This window comes from Hyla sarda, chromosome 11, assembly GCF_029499605.1.
Source record: "Hyla sarda isolate aHylSar1 chromosome 11, aHylSar1.hap1, whole genome shotgun sequence".
Classification (NCBI taxonomy): domain Eukaryota; kingdom Metazoa; phylum Chordata; class Amphibia; order Anura; family Hylidae; genus Hyla; species Hyla sarda.
The window spans coordinates 43,968,879-43,995,572 of record NC_079199.1 but is presented as its reverse complement, the minus strand read 5'-3'; positions in this window follow the sequence as shown (position 1 = coordinate 43,995,572).

The following is a 26,694-nucleotide window of genomic DNA, read 5'->3' as shown; positions in this document are numbered from 1 at the left end:
CGGCGTGTAAACGAAACCTTCCAAAATTAGCAAAATTGCGTTTTTCGTTTTAATTTCCCCACAAAAATAGTGTTTTTTGGTTGCGCCATACATTTTATGATATAATGAGTTATGTCATTACAAAGGACAACTGGTCGCGCAAAAAACAAGCCCTCATACTAGTCTGTGGATGAAAATATAAAAGAGTTATGATTTTTAGAAGGCGAGGAGGAAAAAATGAAAACGTAAAAATTAAATTGTCTGAGTCCTTAAGGCCAAAATGGGCTGAGTCCTTAAGGGGTTAAGGGTGTCACAATGGTTTCTGGGTTTTGCAAACTATTACAGTAAATGTATTTTAAAAATTTCTATCATCGCAAAACCATTGACTTGACTTGCAATGGGGGCAGATCTGGTGAACTGGTCTACGGAGGCGGAGGCAGCTTTTAAACATCTCAAGGGGTGTTTTATGCTCTGATATTAGTCCAACCAGATCAAACCAAGGCCTTTATTGTTCAGGTTGATGCCTCAGAGGTTGGTGCTGGAGTAGTATTATTTCAGGGAACTGCTTCTCTGACTAATTTATGTCCTTGTGCCTTTTTCTCTCGAAAATTTTTGTTATGTTAGTAATCTAGAACTTTTGGCAATCAAGTGGGCTTTTAAGGAATGGAGACATTATCTGGAAGGGGTGGTTCATCAGATTACAGTTATTACTGATCACAAAAATGTAACCTTCTTGAATCTGCCAAACATCTCAATCCTCATCAGGCTCGTTGGGCCAATTATATAATCCTCAGACAATTTTCCCAGAAGGTGTGTGTACCCAGTCAGTTTTGTCTCTGAATTATTGAGGAATGTCATTGTTCTCCATTGGCAGGTCATCCTGGTATTCAGGGTACAAGGAAACTGCTTTGAAGGAAATTCTGGTGGCCAACTCTCAATAGGGATGTGGAGGCTTTTGTTGCTGCTTGTGAAATTTGTGCTCGAGCAAAGACCCCTCGGACATGTCCTGCAGGAGAGTTATGTCCGTTTTCTATTCCTAAGAGGCCGTGGACTCATATTTTTATGGATTTTATGACTGATCTGCCTCCATCTGAGGGGAAAACTGTTCTATGGGTGGTGGTGGACAGGTTCAGTAAACAGTGTCATCTCATTCCTTTGAAGAATCTCCCTTCAGCCAAGATTCTTGCTAATTTGTTTTTAAGACATTTTGTTAGGCACTATGGGGTACCAGACAATATTGTTTCTGATCGAGGTGTACAATTTGTTTCTAAGTTTTGGCAAGCTTTTTGTAAACAGTTGGGAGTTGAATTGTCCTTTTCTTCTGCTTTTCATCCACAATCTAATGATCAGACAGAAAGAATGAATCAGATTGTTGAACAGTACCTTAAATGCTATGTAGCAGATAGACAGGATGAATGGGTTTCTCTTTTGTCTCTTGCTGAGTTTGCCTTGAATAATCGTGAAAATTCCTCTATAGGCATGTCACCATTCTTCTGTGTATATGGGTTCCATTCACGATTTTCTTCCTGTACTAATACCATAAATGATAACCCTGAGGTTGAAACAACTATAAGTAAACTGTGCACAGTTTGGGCCCAGGTTCAGGAGAACCTATGGAAAGCATAAGAGGTACAAAGTAAATTTGCCAACAAGAGACGTACTTGAGGCATTAATTTTAAAGTTGGTAATAAAGTGTGGCTTTCTACAAACAAAATTATGTCTCAAGGTTCTGTCTAAGAAGTTAGCTTCACGTTTTATTGGCCCTTATGAGAGTACAGAAGTCATCAATCCAGTTTGTTATAGATTGAAATTGCCTAGTTCATTTATGGTCCATAATGTTTTCCATTGTTCTTTACTTAAATTGTATGTGCCTACACAATCTCCTGTTTCTGATCCTCCTCCTCCAGTTGAAATTGATGGTGAAATAGAGTATGAAGTCTCCAAAATATTGGACAGTCGTCAGGTGCAAAGCTCTGTCCAATATTTAGTTCATTTGAAAGGGTACGGTCCGGAGGAGAGGTCATGGGTTCCAGCATCATCTATTCATGCTTCCTCCTTGGTTAAAAAATTCCACGACTCTCATCCAGACAAACCCAGACCCAAATTTAAGGGTCCGGTGGCCCCTCCTAAAAGGGGGGGGGGTACTGTCAGCACCTGTAGGGTTAATAGGTTCTGATTTTTCATTTGTTTGATTTGGTTGCTGGGCTACACCTAGTTGCCTGACTGGTCAGCTGACCTTGATGAGAGCACCTGTCTGGTTTCCTATATAAGCCTGCAGTGTGTTCTCAGTGTTTCTTCCTGTAGCTAGCGTATTTACCTTGTACTCTGTTTGCCTGGTATTTGTGACTTTCTGGCTTTGCTTCCTGACCTTTCTCTTGTATTTGCAACTCGGTACCTTTGACAACTCCTGGTATAGACTCGGCTAGTGGACTGTGACTATATGTGTGTGTTTGTTTAGTATTCTTTCTGTTAGTTTGCATGCTTCCTGAGTGTATCCCGACCTCTGTCTGTTTTGTAGTTTTTTTTTGTTGACAGTGACTTCCCTCACTTATTTAGAAAGGGACTGTCACCATGGTTGTCGATCCGCTGTTTAGGGTGGATAGGCAAGTAGGCAGGGTCAGAGGGAGTGGGTGAGATCAGGGCTGCACTCCTTACCTGCCCATACGTGACAAAAGCGTTACTAAATAGTTGCCATGCACACACTACATTTAGCCTCTATGAATTAGACAACACTGCCATCTAGTGGCCTTTCTTAAAGTGGTTCACATTGTGTATTACATAGAAATGTCCCCCCCTATCTATACTCCACACAACTGGAGAGTGGAGAGTTCTTTTGTAAATGTGAGGCAGAGAGAATGCATTACTATCTGCTCTGCCCTTTGGGGATCAGGTCTAGTCAGGGCATTATAAAACAGAGTACATGAGGCCTTTTGCTTCTCTGAAAGAGTAAAACCTATCCTGATGCTTGAACCCTACTCCAGAACCTGAAAGGCATCACGTTCTACATTTCTAAACAAAATCTGAAGAGTCAATCTGCTAAACAAGGACTCTGCAGCCACTACCTTAGACCAGTATGGAGGCCTCTGGCAAGACCTAGGGACAGGTAGTTGCTAGGCTACACCTCCTTGTCTGCAATGCAGAACCATGTAAGTTGCGTAAGGAACTTTTATCATCCAGCCTGGGCATATTTATGTACACAACAGTGCTGTTGTCTGACAATTCAGATATAACACTGGAAACCCATGTAGTGGGGCACTGTATTATCACCACCAGATACAGATATAGTGTGTGCCAACCCAGCTCGCATACTGTAAGCAATTGAGCGGCATGTGGTGATACATATAGTATGCATTGCTGCTCATGCACTTACTTTAGACGCATAGCTGGCCACTGTAGTTCTTAAAAGAAAGAGTAGCTTTTCTAAGACAATGTTAGCAGAAGTTACAGCTGGATCCCTACAATAGGGGATTAGTGTCTGATCTGTGGAGGTCTGGCAGGGTGACCCATATGCCCTGGCTGAATTAAACAGATACATGCACTGCCACTTCATTCAACTATATGGAATGACAAAGACAGACTAGTACAATGCTACTTAGCTATCTTCGTTGGAGCGAGAACGTTTAATAGGGCAGCATAATCCATGTCCTGCAGATAGAGGATGAGTGTCACTTATGGAAATCCATTGTATGTTTAAGAATAAATATTCTAGAAAAATAAAAATGGCTTAATATACCTTAGAAGAAGCTCTCAAATTTGTACTTCCAAGACAAGCGCAAGGTAGAAGTGGAATGCCAAATAGTTGAAAAGGTTTTACATTTTCGGCTCCCCCGACAACCCTTTTAAGGTTAAGCGGTGTATATTGCTACATAATTGTATGCAGAAATCTGGCTTTGTTTGCTGCATTTATTAGATTTACCAGCTATTTGGAGGCTGCATTATGTAAAATATACTTTGACTTCTCATTTGCAATTCAGCTTATTCACAGAACAATTTGTTTAAACCATGAACTTTCCTTTTAAATATGTGCAAACTTTTAAATTGTTGATTATTGTAGATAAGGATTGTATTATTGTCGATTTATATCCAAAAATGTTGCATGTTAAAGTATTAATACATTTTTATATCTATATGAATGAAATTAGGGACTCCATGCACAACAATCTTGTGACACTCTGGGGTTCCATAGTTTAAAGGGGTACTCCGGTGAAATTTTTTTTTTTTTAAATCCACTGGTGCCAGAACGTTAAACAGATTTGTAAATTAATTCTATTTCAAAATCTTAATCCTTCCAATACTTATCAGTTGCTGTTTGTATGCTCCAGAGGAAGTTCTTAAAATTCTTTAAAATTTCTTTCCAGTCTGACCACAGTGCTCTTTGCTGACACCTCTGTCCGTATAAGGAACTGTCAAGAGCAGGAGAGGTTTGCTATGGGGATTTTCTCCTGCTCTTGACAGTTCCTGAGACAGACAGAGGTGTCAGCAGAGAACACTGTGATCAGGCTGAAAATAAATTTAAAAAGGAAAATAACTTCCTCTGGAACATACAGCAGCTGATAAGTACTGGAAGGGTTAAGATTTTTAAATAGAAGTAATTTACTAACCTTTTTAACATTCTGGCACCAGTTGATTTAAAATATTTTAAAAAAATCACTGGAGTACCCCTTTAAGGAATTACCACCCGGGTAGTGGTCCAGACTGCCGGAGAAGTTGTAAACCTACTGCAAACTACCAGGTTCCGGTATACAGAGGAGAGTTGGAACATTGAATCCTTGAGGCCTCAGCAGGATAGCAGTGCTTCAGAAGGTGCACCATTCTTTTGTGTCCCCCGTATAACAAAGTGGTAGATTCTTAGTTCCTTTTTGGAGTTGCAATTGGCTTCTGGTTCCCACAACTTGGGGTGAGGGAAGGTTTTCCTGCACTGGGCAGCCAACTTTGTTCACTCCTTCAGGAGCAGTGGCAAAGTAACTGTGATGTAGCTGAAATTTAGAGCGCTGCTTACACATTGTGGGCACACAGTAGAGAAGGCAAATAAAAATGATTTAACTTAATACAGTCTCTTGTGCACAGTAGTAGGTGCTGCATCTTCATGGTGAGCACCGGTAGCCTTTTAGTCTCAGTCCTAAAATGACAGATCACTTCTGCAATTCCACATGTCAACAAATTGGTTGAATGGATAATCCAATGGTGGCAGTTGTAAGCAAACAAGGTGGGTAAGTGGATCTTTCTTTACAGTATACATCCAGGATAGCTGCATACTGTATACCTACCCCCCCCCCCCAGGAGTTAAGCAGCACTGTTCAGCAGTGCTAGTTAACTTTCCTTTATCGGCTGATTGCTATGTGCTGGCCCAGCAAGGAAAGGGTTAACTAGTGCTGCTGATCAGCCCTTGTTTACTCCTTGGGGGAGAGGGAGTATAAAGTATACAGCCATCTTGGCTGTATACTGGGAAGAAAGATCCACTTACCCACCTTGTTCCTGCTTCTTTTGTAGCCTCGCTAGTTAACTGTTAGGCCAGCCCATAGTGTTTAGCCCAACAAGATGTTACAGTATACCAGTGACCTATACAGATCACTGCTTTATTGACTGGATTGCCAGATTTGCGCATGCTGAACCCGACAATGTTCGGAAGTCCGACGTGCAGCAGTTTATCTGAAGTTTGGGTCTAAACCGGGTTTTCCGGACTTGGCTCACACAACAATAAAATAAAACTTTTTCTTTCTGCCTCATGACTACTTTTTGTGGAAAGTAGCAGGAACAGTAGTACTGGGACAATACAGCCATGTCACGGGGCTGTATAGTCATTGACTGAGTACAGGAACATGACAGTGAGTTTTCTTTACTTCCCCAGTCTTTAGAACCTTCAATTCTTAATCCTATAGAACATCTCTAGGACGAGGTAGAACATCTAATCAGAATATGTCAGTAGTACTTTCATCTAACATGTGGAATCTTCAAGAAGCTATCCTGCCTGCATGGGCCAATATTCCTGCAGTACAATTTCATCACTTAGGGGAATCTATGCCACAATGAATTGCTGTGGTTCTGAAGACTAAAGGAAGTCCAACAGGCTACTAGTTGGATATATGTATTAAAGTTACCATTCAGTGTACATATGGTTTATTGGTGAAACCCTACAAGGATCCAAATGCTATCACTGCATCTTCTTAAAACTGTGCCACTGCTGTTATAGCACAAATAAACTATATTCTTATAGATAACTGTGAATTACATATAAAAATAAGACACTGCTAAGAATCCCCAATATCTGATACATCAATGATAGATTAGAAGCATTAAAATAGTCCTTCTTTGCATTTCTTGAGACCAAATATTAAATTATATTGGAAACTATGTCAGTTTATTGTGTCATGGCTCATCTATTCTGCCCCTTTTTAACCTAGTTTAATATAGAATCCAAGTTCCTTCACATTACCCAACTATGTGGGAAATTTATGACATGTCAGAATATAATTTGTGAGCTGTATCTCAAAGAATACAGGAACCTCAAGCGCTGCTCCATATTAATCAAAATATTGAGCTCCTTATTATTTCATGTTGCCGGATCCCGTCAATCTGTCTAAGTCAATCAAAGTTGGAAAACTTTTTTAGATCTATGAGCATTAACTGTGCAAGTCAAGCAGTGAAGACTTCTATAGCTGTGCTCCCAGCCAGTCATGGGAGCCGTTCATTCTCATCAGCCCTGTCATGCGCTATTGCCTAGAACATTTACCACTGTTATAAAATCCTGTCTTAGAATTATAATAACCATATAGTCAATATAGAAAACATTTCCTTTAGTAGGGAGAAACAAAATCACCCCATATGTCTGTAGCACAATGGCACCATTATGCAGTGCTAGTGAGCTAATTCAATTTATTGTAAGTGTTACTTCTTACAGAATGCAATTTGACTGTCTAATACTAAAGTTAGAGCATTTGATATAAACAGCATAAAAATTCACTTTATGGATATTGTTTAGTGAGGCACTGTAAATGTCAAAGCTATCACATACATTAGGGTTGTACATAGAAAACAAGCATCCACTTGTTTGCTCACAAATACAAAATCAAGAAGTATTTTACTTGGTGGTAATGGGATAGGGGTAGGAAAGCAAGTAGGTTGAGGTATCTATTACTTTTCATTTCCAAATGTATCTTTATAATGCTTAAAATTCTGGGGATTTTTTTAGTTTATTTTTTTTTTTTCAAATACAGGCCTTTTTTACCCTCCATCCCCTACATGCAGGATGTCACTTACATTAAAGAGTACCTGTCACCAAACTAAACTTTTAATATATTGATCCTTATGTAATTATAAGTCACTTTGCTATTTACTTGCTGTTAAAATTCTCAAGCTTTATACAGTATATTTTTTATGTGATTGAAAAAATGGCCACTAGGTGGCTCTGTTCTGTTCCCTGGTCAAGTCAAACAGTTAGTTTGGTCTCCTACCGGCTTGGCAGGAGACCAAACTCAGGCAAGGCACAGCTCTCACAGGGTTCAGTGACGTCGCGCCTGCTGGGGAACGCCCACTTTCACCTACCGGGAGCTCACACAATGTGAGCAAGGGAGAGGTATGATACAGAGCTTATTTAAGGGGAGTAAGGGTGTTAGGAGTAGATAAGGAATATGGTTTGATGACAGGTACTCTTTAAACAATTTTGGTTTCCTGCAGTCACCTATAGGGGGAGCTTACTGAAGACATATAATTATGTAACTACCAATAAACAAAAAAAATCAGTATGTAGTAAGCTCCTAAATTACCTCTATATTCCATGGATGTATATAAAAAATCTTTAAATATAGATATACTTTATATAAAAAAAAAAAAAAAAAAAAAAGTAGATGCTCAGAAGCTGTGTTATCCCATAAAGGGGTTTTGTACCATGGACATTTATCTTAGCGTGAGCACTGTACCCAGCTATCTTCGGCACTCCCATGTAGTGGCAGTTAATGTAGTGGCAGTTAAAGGGGTATTACAATATTATTGGTTCTTTGAATGTGAGACAGGGGCAGCAAAGTTAGTCTAGTTACTAATATACCTTACTTACTTTGTCTGTTGTATATCAAGCCAGCCCCATGATGACATTACTGGCACACATGTGCATCCATTTATCATCACACAGATCCACAGCTTGTGTGTCAAGTTGTGCTGTGCTGCAATAGGTGGGATGACCAATGTTACGCCGAGCGCTCCGGGTCCCCGCTCCTCCCCGAAGCGCTCGCAGCGTTCTCTTATTCGCAGCGCCCCGTTCAGACCTGCTTCAGGCCTTAGGGCGCGCGCGCGCCGGGTCTCTGCGATTTAAAGGGCCACTGCGCCACTGATTGGCGCAGCAGGCCTAATCAGTATCTCCACCTGTGCACTCCCTACTTATACCTCACTTCCCCTGCACTCCCTGGCCGGATCTTGTTGCCCTTGTGCCAGTGAAAGCCTTTCCTTGAGTGTTCCTTGCGTTGCCCCTGACTACGATCCTTGCTGCCTGCCCTGACCTTCTGCTACGTCCGACCTTGCTCTTGCCTTATCCCTTGTACCATGCCTATCTCAGCAGTCAGAGAGGTTGAGCCGTTGCCGGTGGATACGACCTGGTTGCTACCGCCGCTGCAAGACCATCCTGCTTTGCGGTGGGCTCTGGTGAAAACCAGTAGCAACTTAGAACCGGTCCACGCCAATCCCTCTCTGACACAGAGGATCCACCTCCAGCCTGCCGAATCGTGACAACCAATGTGTTGGAGGGAAATAAGTCACCTCGTACCTTGAAACAAAGGATCCTGGGGATTGTAGTCTGAAGGAAGCCATGGAAACTGAAAGTAGCTAGTGCCTAAAAACAAGCCTGTAGCATGATGGGGGTCAAAGGACATGGCCATGTACCACCAACACAAGCACAGATCCTTGGTTAGTATGTCCATTACTTTATGACACTTAATTACTAAAGTCACCTTATGTTGGATAACCCCTTTAATCCATGAAAAGTCTAAATCACAAATCAACATCCCTTGTAATAACTTGTAATACAAGATGATAACTTGTTATATGTTTTAACTCCAATAAGTCATCAAGGAACCTTTTCTTTTAGTATGTTCAGCATGACAACTTCCTCTGGCATTATTAATGTTCTGTGCAGATTTTCTACTTATTTTCCACGCAGTTGGTAGAACATTAAAATGAACAGTTGCATAGAAACCCAAAAGGATGGTAAGAAAATTATCTCACACTGTAATAAATGATTAAAAAAATACACATTTTACATTACTTGACATTATTTGGGGCACTTATATGTTCTGAAAGATACGTTTTTACCACAAACAACAAAGTAGTTAATTTTCAAGATGTGAACAGACATCACAGAACTTAAAATATAGCAGATGGTGTGACTCACTGTGCGGTGCTGACCTTCTAACATTAGAGGATCAGCCACAGGTAGAAGTAATTTGATATAGTTAGTTAACCAAGCAACATGACAGGTTAGCATAAAATGCGTCAAGACAACTGATCATCATTAAAAGAGAATGTGTCACTTTGGAGTCATGGATATATCGTGTCTTGTTTATTAAAGGTTTTTTTTTTATAAAAGAAAGATATTTCTCCAAGAATGGTAAAAGTTGCCTTCAGAGAGTCAATTATGCAAAAAATGGGATTTTAGTTTCCCAAAGTAGTAAAGAATAGTAAATGGTAAAGAAGAAATATCTTTTTATTTGGGGATCATAGGCAGTGGTGGACTGGTGGGAGTGATAGTAATCAGCGAACAGCAGGCAGAGGTGGACTGGTAGGAGTTGTAGTAGCCAGCAGACAGAAGGCAGTGGTGGAAAAAAGCAACCCTAATAATCATATAATAAAAAAAAAAATGCAAACATGTAGACACATGCTTTTTAAATGACTCTAGGTAAAGTGCCCCTTGGTCAATCAACTAATATCACCATACCTCCAGTGTAGAGGTGAGCAAATGTTTCAAATGTTCGGTTTGGCGTTCTTAACGAGGCTTAATGGTCAGTTGGCAGAGAGCAGGTTCTCCATGGACTCGCAATGAAATAAGCCTTAAAACTCATGTAAAACACTGCCTAAGAGCTCTTAAACCCTGTAGTACATTGTTATGGTCACCTAGAAATGTATTCAAGTAATTTTTAAGTGTTTTTATGTTAAGTTAAGCACTATGCCTGGTTAGCTACATATAGTAAGATAGAAAATAATTTCTAAATGGCAGGATACCGTAAAGAGATAGGTAGTACACCAGCAGACTTTTTCCCTCCTCTGGAAGGGTTTCACAGATGCAGCAGCATTACTATCCCCTGTTCCTAAGCTGATCAGAACAACAGGCCTGCTGATATAATCATTATCAAACTCCTCCTCATCAGCCCCACCACTCCTCTCAGTATGAACTTCTGATGTCTGATCATGGGCTACTTGCTACCCCTCAACATATCCACCATAATGCCTTATAATCTCACGACCATACCTGCAACCACCTGCTACCACCACTAGTGCTTTGCTTGACCACTTCTTCTACGTTCACCACCTCTGAAACACATTCCAAAGGCTGACTGTAACACAACGACACCTGGATAATACTATCTTTTAGCTTAGCACCAGTGGTGGTGGGGGGGGGGGGGGGGCAAAAACAGAGATAATGGAACAGACCTAAAAACATTTCTACTGCATCGTGTAACTGTAAACAATAAGGAATTCAGTGACTTCTGGCTCAGCAACATTTTGTATGGGACCTCAACCTGTCCAAAAGGGCTGTACTATCCTCAGAAGCCACACAACCCCTTGAAGACAGTAAGAACTTTTGCTTGCTGACATGACTGCTTTTACTACCACCTAGCACCTGACTGCTGCTGAAACCTGTACTGATGTTGGTACTGCCACCAACATTTTTACTCTGGAGGACATGGCAGGGGTGCCCTGTCCTATTCTCCATCCAACAAGTCTTTTACCAGACATACCTTTTTTGGAAAAATATTTGAAGGTTATTTTTTTATGTTTTGGGGGTGATTCGTCACTCACCTACTAGTCCACTTTCACTCTCAACACTTTTAAATGCATATTTATGTTAAACCCAAATACCATATGTTTGATCAAACCCAGAAAATACAAGTTACTTTCCTTAGATGGATATTCCGCTTTGAATTACAACACTTTCAATTACATTGTCATGTCCAACCCAGGGAAAAATACTATACTGTATGTTCGATAAAACTCAGAAAATGCCTGTAACTTATCCTTAGATGACTATTCCATGTTCACTCTCAATGCTTTTAACTGCATTGTTATAATAAACCCAGGTAAAAAATACTATATGTTTGATTACACTAAGAAAATACAGGTTACAGAGACTTAGTTGGGCTTTTAACTGCGTAGTTATGTTGAACCCTTGTAGAAATACTATATGTTTGATTAAACCCAGAAAATATGCTTAACTGAGCCTGAGATGGCTATTCCCCGTTCACAATGCTTTTAATATGTATTTGTGCTAAAATATAGATAAATCCACAGTTTTCCTCCATTTGCTAGATATTTGTAATATGATAACTTTTATGGGCTTGTTCACCGCTGACTGGGATTTGTAGTGCACCAACTGCAAACAGTACTGCAGGTAGCAGAAGGTCACTGTCAAAGGTTATACCACTGAAATCCTTTTCCCAGCTTTCATTTGAATTCTATTGGATTGGTATGGATGGGAGTATATTAGCCTCTTAAACCCACCCCTGAGCTGTGTCCCATAGTCCTGGGAGCTGAATGACATATAAATGCAAGAAATGACTGGATAACCTGCTGTTATGTGATCTTGCTGATAGCTGCAATGTATGCTGGGCTACCCTGACATTGTCTCAGTGTTCCCAGTACTTTCTCCTTTCATTTAAGTCTTAAATTGCCATGTGTTCCTCATCCCTTCTACTCTACTCTTTTTACCACCATTGCCAGGTTTGCACGAGCCAATGCAATCTCAAAGTTCTCTACTCCAGAGCTATAATAATACTCTATGCTGCTTCCTGACAGCACAGCAGGGGGCACAGGGCAAGCAGCTCCTAGACAGGACATGCACCATAGATGTGGAACTTAAGCCTAAAGGGTTCTCTTTTGCACAATGGCCCTTATTTACTAAGAGTGAAGTGTAGGTTTCTTTGTGGGTTTTAATTCCCCACAATTTTTTTTCTACAGTATTTACTAAGGTTTCCCTACATTTTGCACTTTTCCCTACATTTTCCTTTTTTTTTTTTTTACAAATGTTCTGATCTGTCGGGTTTTCCGCAGTCGAAATCCACCATATTTTCAGTGGAAACCTTAGTAAATATGTTGGGTTTTTGTGAAAATGTCGGGGACATGCCCCTCTTCGGTGACCACGCCCCCTTTGCCTGTGGGGCACGCCCCCTTTTCAGATTTTCTTAGAAAAATGGAGAGTTAGTCTGTTTTTTTTCAATTCTGGCGCAAATTATGTCACAGACAGAATTTCTTGAACAATGCACCAGAATCTGGCGCACAACCCAACAATATATGTCGGGTTTGCAATAGTAAATGTGGGCCAGTGTCTAGTTCATGTTTTATATTAGTTACAAACATTTGAGTTGTCATACTGTGCTACCAAATTTCTATATATTCATCAGTCTAGCTCCTCAGTTGCAGTCAGTCTTAAAGCTATTGGCAAACAAAATACTGCAGACTGTCATATCATGCCTCAAGGCCTTTGGCAGAACTCATTATAATATTACATGATAAATGTTTAATAAAGGAAAAAAAACATTGTGACATTTATGCTGTTGTCAGCTAATCCAGGTAATGCAGCACTAGTATATTTTTGGCCAGACTCCGAAGTTAAAATTACCTATTCTTCTAAACCTTAGGTTATTTTTAATTTGTAGAAGAATGTTTGTCAAACTTCAATCATTACATCTTGAAAATATATAAGCAATGATAATTAGAGGTGGACGTGGGCCAAAAATTCGGGTGTTTTTTTATTAATTTACCGTGTGGGATCAGTATTGTTCTATTTTAATAGTTCAGACAATTCAGCATGGGGTGATACCAAATATGTTTAGTTTCAATTTTTTCTTGTTTACATTTTTTTATTTGGAAAATGAGAAAAGTAGGGTGAAAAGAATGTATAATAAGGGAGGGGTTTCTTTATATTTTGAAAAACACCTGTTTGTCCCCCAAGGGGACTAGTACAAACACTAGTTGACTCGGTACAGACCTGTTGCTCTGCGCCACAGCGAGAAGCCGACAGATGTTTATAACGGAGAGCGAAAATGCAGTGTGAACCCTATTATTGTTAATATTGGTATCAGTATACCAGGTTTGGTCAGTAATAGTATGGTGGAAATATGTATGTGTGGAATATTTCCTCCTTGTAAACTGGTAATATTGGTCTCATTATTACAGGATTTGGTTAGTAACAGTATGATGGTAATATGTAAGGTGATAATATTCCTCCTTGTATACTGGTATTATAGGTAATATTGGTCTCAGTATACAGGATTTGGTTAGTAACAGTATGATGGTAATATGTATGGTGATAATAATTTTCCTTGTATACTGGAATTATTGGTAATATTGGTCTCAGTATACAGGATTTGGTTAGTACAGAATGATGGTAATATGTATGGTGATAATATTCCTCCTTGTATACTGGTATTATAGGTAATATTAGTCTCAGTATACAGGATTTGGTTAGTAACAGTATGATGGTAATATGTATGGTGATGCTTGTACGTCAATCCAATGGGTTAATACAGGAGAGATTCCCCAAAGATAGAAAGTTTTTTGTAGCTGCTTTACATAATAGGATATATAAAAATGGATATTTTAAAGAAGACATATAGGCCTCTCTGCAACCAGCCTGTGCCCTGCTCTACCTCCAAAAAGGTGGCATCAAAGTGATTCTTTGCAGAGCCCTCTATTTAAAAAAGACAATAAGTTTCCAGTATGTTTTAAAGGGGTACTCGGGTGGAAAACAAATGTTTTCAAATCAACTGGTGCCAGAAAGTTTCACTTATATATAAATTATTTTTATTTAATAATCTTAATCCTTCCAGTACTAATCAGCTGTTGTATACTACAGAGAAAGTTGTGTAGTTCTTTTCAGTCTGACCACAGTGCTCTCTGCTGACACCTCTGTCCATGTCAGGAATTGTTCAGAGCAGGAGAGGTTTACTATGGGGATTTGCTCCTACTCTGTACAGTTCATGATACGGACAGAGGTGGTAGCAGAGAGCACTGTGGTCAGACTGGAACTACATGGCTTCCTCTGGAGCATACAGCAGCTGATAAGCACTAGAAGGATTAAGCTTATTAAATATAATTAAGGCCCCTTTCACACTACCGTTATGACCCATAATAACGTCCGTCAAACTCTCTCTTTTTTGGAGATTGATGCCGTCATTATTACGGTAATAACGGGTCCCGATGGACCCCATTATAGTCAATGAGGTCCATCGGGCACCGCTATTTTCAGAGAGAATAGAGGGAGAAAAAGATGGTTCAAGCACTATTTTTTCTCCCACTATTCGCGATCCTAAAATAACGGTCTACACACTGCCGGAGAAAAACGGTAGTGTGAATGTAGCCTAATTTGCAAATTAGTTAATCTTCCTGGCACCAGTTGGTTTGAAAACATTTGTTTTCCACCGGAGTACCCCTTTAATGTATGAAAAGATGTTACAGGCTGTAACATTTTTTTTAACCTGTTAAGGACCAAGGACGTACCGGTACGTCCTGAGTCCTTTCCCTTTCTATAACGCAGGGCCACAGCCTCTAACAACGGCCGGGACCCGTGGCTAATAGCGCGCAGCACTGATCGCGGTGCCGCGCGCTATTAACCCTTTATACGCGGCGTTTAAAGTTGAACACCGCGTCTAAAGTGAAAGTAAATCACTGTTGGTTAGCTCAGGGGGCTGTACGGGATGTCCGCGGCAAAATCGTGGCATCCCGAACAGCTCTGGGACACGAGGAGGGTCTCCTACCTTGCCTCCTGGTGCCCAACGCCGAATGACTGCTCAGAGCCTGAGATCCAGGCATGAGCAGTCAAGCAGTAGAATCCTCGATCAATGGTTTCCTATGAGAAACCATTCATCGATGTAAAAGATCAGTGTGTGCAGTGTTATAGGTCCTTATGGGAGCTATAACATTGCAAAGAAAAAGTGAATAAAGATCCTTTAACCCCTCCCCTAATAAAAGTTTCCCATAAAAAAAAGAAAAACTGTGAAAATAAAAATAAGCATATGTGGTATCGCCATGTGCGGAAATGTCCGAATTATAAAAATATATCATTAATTAAACCGCACGGTCAATGGCGTACGCGCCAAAAAAATGCCAAAGTCCAAAATAGTGTATTTTTGGTCACTTTTTATATAATGAAAAAATGAATAAAAAGCGATCAATAAGTCCTATCAATGCAAACATGGTACCGCTAAAAAACTTCAGATCACGTTGCAAAAAATGAGCCCTCATACCGACCCATATGCATAAAAAGTTATAGGGGTCAGAAGATGACAATTTTAAACATATACATTTTCCTTCATGTAGTTATGATTTTTTTTCAGAAGTACGACAAAATCAAACTTATAAAAGTAGGGTATCATTTTAATCGTATGGACCTACAGATTAAAGAAAATGTATAATTTTTACCGAAAAATGTACGTCGTAGAAACAGAAGCCCCCAAAAATTACAAAATGGCGTATTTTTTTTTTCAATTTTGTCTCACAATGATTTTTTTTCCATTTCGCCGTAGATTTTTGGGTAAAATGACTGATGTCATTGCAAAGTAGAATTGGTGGTGCAAAAAATAAGCCATCATATGTATTTTTAGGTGCAAAATTGAAACAGTTATGATTTTTTAAAGGTAAGGAGGAAAAAATGAAAGTGGAAAAACCCCTGGTCCTTAAGGGGTTAATGAGAGATACGATTGATTGCAATAGATAGATAGACAGACAGACAGACAGATAGATAGATAGATAGATATGAGATAGATAGATAAATAGATAGATATGAGATGGATAGACAGACAGATAGATAGATAGATAGATAGATATGAGATAGATAAATTGATAGATAGATAAATAGATGTAAACCATAGACATACTGACAAATATTGACAAATATAAGCTAGAGAGAACATGTTTTTATAAATATGTTTGTAAATACACATAGTACAATTCTATCCATTGCAGACTTGATACAAGTTATGATGCAGTAAGAGCTTTAAATCTTGCCGGCTCGCCTGGCAATGATTTATTATTTGGGTGTTATGTCATAATGGTAAAAAAATTATCATGTATCCACTTACACAGTACAAGAAAACAGATGCCTGCCATCATGTGTACAGCAAATACGCCACATGGATTTCTGGTAATGAGGTAACCTGTCAGGAATTTGCAGAGCATAACAACAGCATAGAATTCCAAACTAGATTATAAGTGAGGAAATCCAGTAAGAACAAGAACGGTACCCGACAATTCATCTGTTTTACTTGCAGTATTTCTACCGGCTCTAGAATAATAGAAAGTGAATTCATAACTGGTATCTGTCATTTAGGAGGCTGTGATTAAGAATTTTAAAAATGTCAGCAACGTGTTACAGCTATTGAAGGCCACCCGGCAACAGTTATAGGATATAGCTGCAATAGAGAGACCGATGACCTATGAGGACTTTAACACTAAAAAGTCCATACAAGTCTATACAATTCAGGAAGAGTGTGGGCTTGTTATATGTTCCTATATTCTAAGGTAGGTAAGGACATTGTTATTTATGGATATAATGAGCTGGCGTTATTGCTCAGTCTGCAAATGGGGTAAAATATAAGGTACAAATTGGTTGACATGAAGGGCAGAGTGAGAACAGCCTGATTTCTGCCACACGGTGCTTGTTATCTTATAGCAAGACTGTTTGTATCCATTCTTTGATTTCTTGTGTCTTATGTTCAGACATAAATATAAATATATAGAGGTAAGCCATAAAGTACACATTAAACATGGTAATATAAAGGAAGAATTGCACTCATTCCATTATCTGAAGAAAAAGAAATCTACTTTTATATTAAGTTGCTTATTGTTACTCAAAATAGTGTACTAAAAATGTAGGCAAATGATAGGCAGTAGGTGCGATTGTTTTGTATTGATTTAAAGCAATTAAAATAATTACATAAGTAACTTTGTAAAAAATAGATAAAAAATGTTCTTTTGTGTATACTGCTCCTATGTAGACAAATTTTTCTGATGGGTTACAAATAGGGATGAGCGAATCGAATCTAACGAATGCGAATACGTTACAAGTATCGTCGCGATTCTATCACGGGAATCACTTCATTAAAGTCCATTTAGTGCATTCCTGGCTCCAGGGCATCTAAATCCACATGTGAGGGGCATCAGACCCACATGTGAGGACATGGGGCAAAGAATCCTGGGAAGGTGGGAATAAGGGTAGACGGGATGGCCCTGGATCCCATGCAGCATGCAGCCTACCGATAGCCAGTCACCCCTGTGATGTCACAGCCCTATATAATCGGCAGCCATATTGCGGCCAGTCACTTCAGCCTTTCACTGCAGAGAGATAGATAGGGACAGACAGTGCTGTGTGTTTCACAGAAAAGCTTTTTCCAGCAGCGATTCATCTCCTAGTCAAGTCAGCGTTCTGTTGCACACAGAGAGGGACAGAGAGCAGTGTGTGTTGCACAGAAAATAATTCTTACTGCAGCAATTCATAACCAAGTTACTGTCTACAGCGTTCTATTACAAAAAGGGACAGAGAGCAGTATGTTGCTGTCATGACCAACTGGGGGACAGGGAGAGTGAGCCCTAACGAACACTAAAAAAGACTCTCCCTGCCTAATTGCCCATCCATCCTAAATGATGGATCTACAACAGGGCGCCAGTCCCTTCCTGCGCTAAAGTGCAGTGGTGTAAAAACACATAATATACATAGTCAGTCACAGGCCAGAAACGGAAAACTACTCGACAACCAGATATACCAAACAGGATAAAAATACTAACAGGGCTGAAGATAAACAGGCAAACTGATAAGAAAACATAAGACACTGTTCACACTGGGACACAGAACAAACAAACTGCACACCCCACTCCACAAAAGGAGTAAAACGAACAAACAATCCTAAAACCGACTAATGTGACACAGACTAAAATGCAAGAAGCATGCTATATAAAGATGGCAAAAAAACAAGATAAAATGGCAAGATAAATACAAGTTAAATGCTCAAGCAGACAACGTCAGAATATAGCACAAACAGACATAGTAGAATTGCACTCAATAACCAGCCTCAGAATGCAGGAGAACTCTGGCTAAATTACTCCTCCCGAGTTCTCATTCCTTCTGAGCATTAAAGGAGTAGTCCAGTGGTGATTCAGTGGTTAGCAACTTATCCCCTATCCTAAGGATAGGGGATAAGTTGCAGATCGCGGGGGGTCCGACCGCTGGGGCCCCCTGCGATCTCCTGTACGGAGCCCCGACAGCCCGCGGGAAGGGGGCGTGTCGACCTCCGCACGAGGCGGCGGCCGACACGCCCCCTCAATACAACTCTATGGCAGAGCCGAAGCGCTGCCTTCGGCAATCTCCGGCTCTGCCATAGAGATGTATTGAGGGGGCGTGTCGGCCGCCGCCTCGTGCGGGGGTCGACACCCGCTATCTCGGCGGAGAGCCGGGGCCCCGTACAGAGAGATCGCAGGGGGCCCCAGCGGTCGGACCCCCGGCGATCTCAAACTTATCCCCTATCCTTAGGATAGGGGATAAGTTTTTCACCACTGGACTACCCCTTTAACTATTCCCTATGCAGGTGGAATAGCAAACTGCTCTGAACAAACTAGTGTGCGAATACACACCTAAACAAAAAAATACAAAAACAAATAAATGGACATTACAGTTGCACAGTGTGTTGCACAGAACAGCAGCAATTCATCTCAAGCACAAATCCTGCCTAGAAGCACTGATAGGGAAGGGAGTGAGAATGAGAGAGAAAGTGCAATTTTGGGTGTAGTACACAGTGACTGTGTGCTGCAGCACTGGTGTGTACTGCTGGTGTTGTGCACAAATACTTTTTTAAGCGTACTGTAGCGAATTTTTCTCCCCTCATAAGTGCATACCACATACGTATATCTAAGCGGTGTACCATTTTGTACCTGTTAAAGTCTCAAGGGCCTAGATACTGCGAAAGGCCAGGCAAAAGTACTCACCGGCTGGTGTTGTACACAAATACTTTTTTAAGCGCACTGTAGTGCTTTTTTCTCCCCTCATAAGTGCATATCACATATGTTCATCAAAGTGGTGTACTATTTTGTTGCTGTTAAAGTCTCACGGGTCTAGATACTGTGAAAGGCCAGGCAAAAGTACACAAATACTTTTTTAAAGGGGTACTCCAAAGGATAGGGGTAAGATATCAGCTCGCCGGGGTCCCGCTGCTGGGGAACCCTGGGATCTCTGCTACAGCACCCCGCTTTCATTACTGCACAGAGCAAACTCGCTCTGTGAGTAATGACCGGCGATACAGGGGCCGGACAAACGTGATGTCACGGCTCCACACTACGTCGTATAATTTCCAAATCTTTAGGAGTTGAGGTACAAACCACAGATCATCTTATTTATGGCTCTCACTGTATTAACCCACCAGTAACTGTGAAACATGGATGGAAATAAACAGTCTTTGTGCTCTAATTGAAAGTAGAAGGTATAATAATTTTTTTAAACCCATTCCCATCAAAATGATTTTTGGTGAGGACATTTTCACATTTTTCATCTCACGAGCTAAAACTAATTGGTGCCTGAATTTTTGTTACATTTTACTTCCTTTTTTTTGTGGCCAACAAAATACCATGATAATGATAACAACATGATGTTCAATTACTTCAGACTTATAGGATTTGCACAGACACTCCAATAATAATGATAAAATGATAGAGAGTACAACCATTTCAGATGCACCTCCTCCCCATTCCATTTAAAAGCTTAGATTTTAAGGTGGCTATTTACTGTGGCCTTATGTTACAGATGGATGCAGGACTGGTGCAAGGAATTTTTCCACCCTAGGTGAAAGCTAATTTTGCCACCCCTTGACCCTGCCCATTGTCTATGCCCTTTGACACGCCCCACCTTACTACTGGGGTGACACACTGTAACAAACCTCAGCTTCAGATGCTGTCTGGTTACTAACTTTCTTGCAGTGGGCAGAGCAGCGCCCCCATCAAGAGGGCACTCTAGGCGGCTTCCTATTTTGCCTATTGGAAAAAACGGCTCTGGGTGAGTGTCAACTGTATAACACAGCTGGTACTCCGCCCGAAATTTTGACTTGCGCATACATCAAATGTTGGAGGTTAACGCAGCAGCTATACTGCTATACATATTTACTGTATAAGTCATGTGTAAATATCCTATCAGGATGTGGAAAGAAATTTTGAGGTAACAGCTTTACTGTCTATTTATACACCGGCCTTGTTCTGTGGATGGCAGAATATGTCTCACAAACAGGTCTCATCTCCCTGGCTCAGTCACACAGACATTCCCTTGATTTTTCTCTTCCTTCTTCATCTCATTCTTGACGTTGGATCAATGAAGGATTCCTGCTGATTCCCATGTGGAGTGAGGATGGCAATTTCAGGTGTCTTGCAAGGGAACAAAGAACAATGTTCTCTATGCGGAGGATGCAATGTTACAGCTCATTAGTGATAGCGAATCTGATGAGGGTAAAAAGTGCTGTCTATGGAAATTTGTTACTGACATAATTCTAAACATTGCCTTTTTTCTGTATTGTATTTTTTCATTATATATTATTAAAGGGGTTCTTCCACAAATACATATTTATGTCCTATTAAATCACACATATGACATATGTCATATAACGAGTTTTCAATGAGAATAATATAAAAAAAACTAAATGCTTCTATGCCTAGATATTGCTGTTATATACTTATGGTGCCCTCTGTTGTATATCCTCTTATTAAGCTGTTGATCAAACAGACGAAGTCATATACATTTCACAAATTCTGATTGAAACTTGTGACCAACAGCACTGGACACTAGAGATGAGCGACTCGAATCGGATGAAGTCGAATTGGTTCCGAAAAAAATTTGATTCGGACTGAATCCGAACATTGACTTGAATCGAAAATAACAATTTTCTTCATTAGTGACACCCCTGCGATCGTTCTGTATAATGTATAGATGCGAGCGGCTTTCTCCTGCGCTCGCATCTCTGCAATAGATAGGACAATTGCAGGGGGTGTCAGGAGTGACACTTGCTGTGATCTGTCCTTAAATGCAGGTACTACTGCTCCCAACATGGAGCACACTCTACTCCATGTTGGGAGCTGTAGTACTTGCATTAATAGACAGATCGCAGTGGGTGTTACGTCTGACAACCGATGCGATCGTCCTGTATAATGTATAGATGCAGTCGGCCGGCCGCTCTTCTCTGGTCCCACTGTAGTATGAGTATATGCTGTATAAATACCTATTATTCATATTTCACGCAGAGAGCTGTGATTGGTTCCAGACATCTGGCCAATCACAGCTCTCTGCATGAAATATGAATAAGTGATGTGAATTCTATTCACATCACTTGCCGGCTGGAGTATACTGCAGAGATGTGAGCGCAGGAGAAAGCCGCTCCAAATCTTTAATAGAAAGGACAATTGCATCGGGTGTCAGGAGTAACATTAAAAAATTTTATTTATTTTATTTTGTTTTTTTTGTCTTTCAACAGGCAGGGACCAGAAAATGTAACACTCAATATTAAAAATGAATGAGGAGTGCATTTCATAATTTTTTTTCTAGTTTTCGTTCTAAATGATAATTTTTTTTATTTTCACTTAACTTTTGTAGCCCCATTATGGTTGAGGACAGATCACAGTGGGTGTCACTCCTGACACCCGATGCGATCGTCCTATTTAGATGCGAGAAAGCCGCCCACATCTATACATTATACAGGACGATCGCAATGGGTGTCAGGAGTGACACCCGGGGTTATCTGTCTATTTGCACAGGTACTACTACTCCCATCATGGAACAATCTGTCTCATTCTGGGAGTAGTAGCACTACCTAAAAAATTAAAAAAATTAATTGAGAAAAAAAAGTGAAACACACACATTATTAAACACATTATTAAAATACATTACTAATAAAAATTCGCTGAGAATTTATTCGGATCAAATCTATTTTTTTTTTATTCATCGAATCGGCCAAGTCAAATTTTATCAAAAATTCGCTCATCTCTACTGCACACATTAGGTAGACATGCTAACAGGGAACCAAATGAGCACACAAGAAAAGCTTGTCCTTAGGGGTTTTGTCAATTTTACCCAAATACTAGTATGTCTCTGTCCAATATTACAGCTGGCCATACACATTGTTAATGCTAAACCCACCAATCTTGGTAGCATTATCATGTTGGATTTCAACAGGCCCAATCCTTTTGTTCTCAGCTGTTTGTGGAATAAACACAAACAATAAAAATTAACATTGTAAGTAAAGGCCACAGATGTTTTCTACCATTTCATTGCACTAAATTCTCATTGCATTTGTTAAATATCTTTCACCCTCTCTTCAAAATCTGTACCTTTGGGGTGATCTCATTCAATTTGCCTTTTTAATCTATTTTAGGATAGGTTCCCTTATGTCTCTGTTTTGAGCCTCTGTAGCAAATTCCTTTCCAAAGGAATAAACAGAGGTGGACTGTTTATAGCATTAGGATACCAACGGATTCCCAGAGACCCCATTGACTTTGAAGTGTACCTGTCATGTTTTTATCTTTGAGAACCATGCACAAGAATCATTTTCGTGAATTACATTTATTTTCTATTTGGCTCCCAATTGCCTCAATGGAGATGCCTTTCTCCACGGTACCCGCTGTTCTCTGCAGCTCATAGGTGTAGATAAGGAGACCAAGCTTTCTGCTCTGCCTCTGTTGCACCCGTCCCCAGGGTGTAATGTGATTCTATAGCACTGGGTCGTGCGCTGGAGATGAGTGCTGTGGGAGCTCCATCTCCTAATGCAGAGTTAAATATGGTGGGTGTGGGGAGAACAGGTGCGATCAGGACATCATTTGCGAACAGTCCAATTTTGTGCTCTTCGCTGCCAACTGTAATGCCTGTAATGCTAGTGTTGCACCTGAGATGTTCTGCAAAGGGTTCCATAACCAGGGTAAAGAGGATGGGGGACAGGGGGCACCCCTGCCTAGTCCCATTTGATATGGTGAATGAGGAGGATAGAGCGTTAGATGAAAACACTCTAGCGGACAGCAAGGAATACAGTGCCATCAAGCTGGTAATAAGGGAAGTGGGAAATCCAAATTTGGCGAGGACCTCCCGGAGATAACCCCAGTGCACCCGGTTGAACGCCTTCTCCGCATCCAAAGAAAGGAGAAGAGAAGGCGCCTGACCCCGGCATGCAGCTACAATGATGTTAAGAAACCGCCTGGTGCCATCCGAGGACCGACGGCCCCTGACAAATCCCACTTGATCAGCGTGGATTAGGGATGGAAGAACAGCCGAAAAGCGAGTCGCCCACAATTTGGAATACATTTTGAGGTTGCAATTTAGAAGAGAGATTGGTCTAAAGTTGGGGGGTGATGCAGGAGGCTTCCCTGGCTTGGGGAGGGTGACTATGACCACTTTCAACATCTCAGGTGGGATCTGACCCGTTTGAGCTATATCATTAAAGAGATCTGTCAAATGAGGGACTAATGCGTCCGCATGGTTTTTAAAAAATGTATTTACCAGCCCATCAGGACCTGGTGACTTCGCTCACTTCAATGTCCTGATCGCCTTTGAGGACGAAAAAGGTAGAGTCAGAGAGGAGACAGCATCTGGGGATAGAGATGGCAATGAAACTGAAGAAAGAAGGAAAGAAATGGAGTGAGGGGTAGGTGCAGCTGAGGAGGGATCAGAAGAGAGATTGTATAGGGAAGAGTAGTAGGAAGCAAAGGCGTTAGCAATGGATTGGGGGTCGAAAGCTTTCGTGTCATCTGATAAAGATAAAAATGGGATGCGGCTCCTGGCTGTCCTTACCTTAATTTGCCTAGCTAAAATTTTCCCCGGTTTATTGGCAAGCCAGTAGGTCTGGAGCTGCAGACGACGGAGTGCTAGGTCGAATTTGTGCAGGTCCAAGGAGTGAAGTTCTGTAGTCCGTGCAGATATCCGCGAGCGTAGGCATGGTGAGTGAGATATTTTGTTTTGCCCGTGCAGGATGGCAAGGTCCTTTTGTAAGGAGAGCCTTTTGGCGTTAATCTGTTTGGTATGATGAGCTGATTGACAGATTAGAGTTCCTCTAGTAGTGGCCTTAAAGGCACACCACAAAACTGCCTCGGAAGAAACAGAGCCCTTATTGATAGTAAAGAAGGAATCAATACTGGAGCGCATAGCAGGCTGGTAAGTGGGATGTTGGAGGATATATGGATTGGCCCTCCATAGTGATGATCGGCGTGTAGGGTACGACTCTTCTACAGCGATGGATACAGGGGCATGGTCAGACCACGTAATATTGTGAATCTGCGATGCGGATATGGATTGTAAAAGGGGGTTGGTAACAAGGAAAAAATGGATTCTGGTGTAGGAACTATGGGGGTGAGAAAAAAAGGAAAAATCGCGCTCCCCAGCATGCTGTATCCTCCAGACATCAAATAGGCCTCTGTTGGATACCGTTCTGAAAATAGGCATGGGCTCAGTAATGTGTGAGGGAGAGGTAGAATCCATAGAGGGCCAGAGGGTGGCATTAAAATCCCCCACAACTAGTAAACGTTCAGCTGGAGAGGACCTCGCCACCCTGGACAGGACATGTTTGAGGAAAGCATGTTGTTTAGTGTTGGGTGCATAGAGAACAACAATAGTGTACTTATCTAAGTTAAGCAGACAATGTACAATCAAATACCTGCCGCCCTCATCCGCCTCCAGTCTCATGCCTGAAACAGCAATAGTGTCTCTGATAGCAAGTGCGACACCTCTTTTTTTCCGGTGCGCATGGGAGAAGAAAATATGTGGGTAATTTTTATGGCGGAGACGAATGGAATCAGCCTCCAGTAAATGTGTTTCTTGCAGACAGAGTAAATCCGCCTGCAAGCATTTGGCTTCAGCCCAAACCATAGATCGTTTGAAGGGGGAGTTTAGGCCCCTCACATTAAGGGAGACAAATTGCATTACCATGGCGGAGAAGGAGACGGATCGCTGGGCAAAAATACAACAATGACTACATAGTCATAATAAAAAGGGACATATGCTCTCAATACAGTAGGTGCACATAGGGGGACTGTGCAGAACCACAAATAAACAGACATATACCATACCATACATGTGTCAACAGGACACAAACCTTAAAACAGAATGCAGAGTGACAAATTACTCCAGGAGAGAGCCATTTAGGGGGAGATACAGGAGAAACCATACCCATATCTAACATGTGCCGGTCCGGCAATATAATAACTATACCCTGACTATGACATTAGGAAGAAAAGTAAGAAGATTTCTGCTTTCCATACTGTACCACAGTCCAGTCCTCTGTAATCTTCGCTGGAGATGGTTGAGGTGCCGTGGGGACCTCCGTAGGTATCTGTGGCGAAGTAGGTGGAGAGGTAGTGAGGTGCCACATGGAACACAGCTCCAGCAGATCTTCAGGAGATGTAGCCAGATGCTTAGATCCATTGTCAGTGACAATGATTTTAATGGTGAATTCTCATTTGTAGGAGACTCCGTTAGCTCTAAGTAAGCTAGTACCTTTGGCAAACTCCTGTAGTCTAGCCATGGTGGCGGGCGAGAGGTCAGCGAAGATAGAGAGAGAAGTAAACCTGGTCGGAAGAGCAGGTGGGTTTCTGGCTGCTAACATAATCTTCTCCTTAACATGAAAAAAGTGCACCCGCAGAATGACATCCCTCGGTGCCGCCTGCGGGACAGACTTTGGCTTAGGTAGCCTGTGGACTCGATCCAGGAGAAGATCTTGTGAAGATGCAGTTGGTAGAAGCAAGGCAAAGTAGTCCGTCACAAAGCCAGCCAAATCCTCCGTTTTGACCTCCTCCGGTACTCCCCTAATGCGGAGGTTGTTCCTCCGGGAGCGATCTTCCATGTCCGCCATCTTGGATCTAATAGCAGCGATCTCATCTTCGAGGGAGGAAACCTTGTCCACTACAGAATTGTGAGCCGATGTAAGTTCTCCCATTTTGTTCTCCACATGGGAAGTGCGGGATCTGAGCGAGTGGAGCTCCTTTTGGAGACTGGAGACTGCAGCACGTATTTCCTTTTGGATGGTGGAAGTGAGGTCTGCTGCGACTGCCATTAGTGCGGCCTCCGTGAGTGGCGAGGAAGGGCAAGCTGGGGACCCACCAGTAGGTGCGGAGGTATGCTAGAGAGAGGAGCAGGCAACTCCAGGGGAAGCCGGAGGAGAGCGAGAGGCAGAGCCACCTGAGACCGAACCAGCCGAGCCCGGGGAGGAAGGTCCACGTGGAAGACCGGAGCGCATAGAGGTAGGGGAGCTCCCGGCTCCTGGAGATGTTCTTGCGCTCGCGGCTGGCAGGCCGCCCGCGCCATCTTGTAGGTCAGCTGCCGGGAAGAATTGAGTAAGCTTCAGCGGGCTCTTCTTGGCTTTTTTCGTCCGAGCCATCGCACACTTGGTGCAGCAGGAGTTAGCAAGCTCGGGGGTAGTTAAATTAGCAGAGATGAGCCGGGTTGAGCCGCTCTATTGCCGGAGACTGGCGGAGCACAGGGATTATGCAACCGCCACCATGCGCGTCCAGGCCATG